The sequence below is a fragment of the Gavialis gangeticus genome, unplaced genomic scaffold, assembly GCF_001723915.1.
Source record: "Gavialis gangeticus isolate Ggan-Ray unplaced genomic scaffold, GavGan_comp1, whole genome shotgun sequence".
NCBI classification, from domain to species: Eukaryota; Metazoa; Chordata; order Crocodylia; family Gavialidae; genus Gavialis; species Gavialis gangeticus.
In genome coordinates, this window is record NW_017729031.1 from 87,889,314 (window position 1) to 87,891,487 (window position 2,174).

Here is a 2,174-nt window from a genome sequence, read left to right on the forward strand (position 1 = left end):
CCCCCCCACCTCTTACCCTCCATCCTCCATCCTGCTTAGCACCCCAGCTGCCTGCTCCCCCCCACCTCTTACCCTCCATCCTCCAACCTGCTTAGCACCCCAGAACTGCATGCCCATTCCCCATGCTCCACCCTGCACTGCGTGCCCCCTGCCCTTCACCCCTTCCTTACACTCCCTCTGCTCCGCATGTCCCTTCCCCTGTGCTATCCCTGCTGCCCTTTCCCCTGTGATGCTCCCTAGACCGTGTGCCCCTTCCCTGTGCTCCCCCACCATACTACATGCTCGCTTCCCCCATACTCTCCCATTGCTCTATGAACCTCCTACTTGCCACATGAGCCACTCTGACCCCATCTGTAGCTGCAGCAGTTGCCTGCCTGGCCCATACTCAAATCTAAGACAAGGGGTTTTTTCTTTGTGCTAAATGAGGGGGGAAATGTCTTTGATTTGAGTAAACATGATATTGGATTCCCTGCTTGTAAAAGGGAGTGTTGCTAAAATATTTACCCTTTTGTTTCCAGAAAAGAGTGACCATGACTTCAGTCATTTTGAAATCTACGACAGATTTTATTGTTATAGAGGTTCTAAAAAACCTTCCCAAAGGAATAAATTTAATGAAGAGTTCTATTTTGTTGCAGCACTTACACTAAAATTTGAGTGGAGAAATATGCTTTTCATAACTCACATCTATTTTATGTTCCTGCTATCCATCATTCTGCTTACCTGGATCTGTTCCTGTCAGTCTGGTGAATCATTAACATAAACATTTCCAAGCTTCTGTACTGTCTGGTCCTTGCCCACAACCCTGGGAAAAAAGGCAGTTTTTGAAATCTTAAGATAATTTAGGGAAACATAGGCCCTCACTTTAAAGAAATGGAATGTGTATAAAGATCTCATATATCAAAAATACCCTATGAGTTGTGCAACAAGAATACAAACATTCCAAACCTAATAACAGCTGCAATCAACCTTCAAGTTGTTCAGGTTTTAGCCATAAAACTGTCACTGAAACCCTTACCCCATTGCGTTTAAAACATAAAGGATTTTGTTTTTAAAATGAGGAATTATATCATTCTAATTTTATTTTCTGGACTATTCAAGTTATAGGAAGTGGGTTTTTTCTGTAAATGGAGTCCTTTTGCAGATTTGCACTGTGTGCAAAAATGCCATATTTCTCCATCAGAAAACTATCCCTGGAGTGGTGTGGATAACAAAAGCAGAATGCTAAATGTTTTTTCTTGTTAATTTGCTTTTTATTGAATTATATACTACTTTAAACAAAGCATAATCACCCCAAGTACAACAGCAATACTAGGTCCTCCTAATTCTTTAACATTACTAACTCTTTGTACATGACAACTACAAAATCAGGCTAATAATGTTCAGATAATTACCCCAGAACAATCAATAATATTAGAGAAGTCCCATTTATATCAAACACAAAAACCTTCATTAATGTTAAAAAAAAACAAAACTTCCAGGGAATATGACTAAATGTTGGCCAGAACTCAATATGAAGAATTCAGGAATCAAGATGAGGTTTTTATTACTTGAGATTGCCTCCGGAATCACAGGGGAGAGCCTAAACACACAAAGTTCGCTATAATGCATCTTATGCCCTCTAGCTGTAACAATTTATTTTGTGCATTTCTTGGAGAATTTATACGTCTCCAAGCAGCGCTCTAGGGAGCTTTTCATCAGTGGCATTGCTGACCTAATAACAAGGGATCCAAGTAATAGCAACTTTTATGTACATGTTATGTGTTATTCCCACAGATATGGGGATTGATTTTCTGGAGAAAGGAGGAGGCAAGGGGTAAATGTGCTCTCATAATAGGTTTACACTTTACTGATTAGTTTTGAATGTCCGCTTTCTCTGCCTGCTGGCTTGAGTATTGTCAAAAAGAACCATCCAAGCTACATGGTGAGTGAATGAGACTCATTTTAAAGCAGGGGGTTCCTGTGCTTTATTTATTCTTCTTAAGTACTCTTTATTGCTAGGCCAGACTGACCAAAAGGGAGGTAAAAATAAGAGTTTTTAAGTTGTAATTCCTTTTTTCATAAGGATGTTTCACTGAGCTGAGTTTAATATCCAGTACCATAACTTGGGGTGAGTGAGAGGGGCACCAGTCCTGGACACCAACTTAGTAGGGGCATTGGCATTGCCCCCCCCCCCC

At 40.7% G+C, this 2,174-nt stretch overlaps 1 protein-coding gene and 1 long non-coding RNA gene across 5 annotated transcripts in view; one reads left to right on the top strand and one right to left on the bottom strand.

Moving 5' to 3' along the window:
• IQCA1 (IQ motif containing with AAA domain 1) overlaps positions 1-2,174 on the top strand; it is a 228,767-nt gene that overhangs the window by 67,109 nt on the left and 159,484 nt on the right. The window lies entirely within an intron of this gene.
• Positions 1-2,174, bottom strand: part of LOC109301949 — a 98,555-nt gene that overhangs the window by 36,982 nt on the left and 59,399 nt on the right. For all 4 annotated transcript variants that reach the window (XR_002098667.1, XR_002098669.1, XR_002098668.1 and 1 more), the window contains one exon: positions 721-802. This is a non-coding gene — a long non-coding RNA (uncharacterized LOC109301949). The remainder of the gene's footprint in view (positions 1-720; positions 803-2,174) is intronic.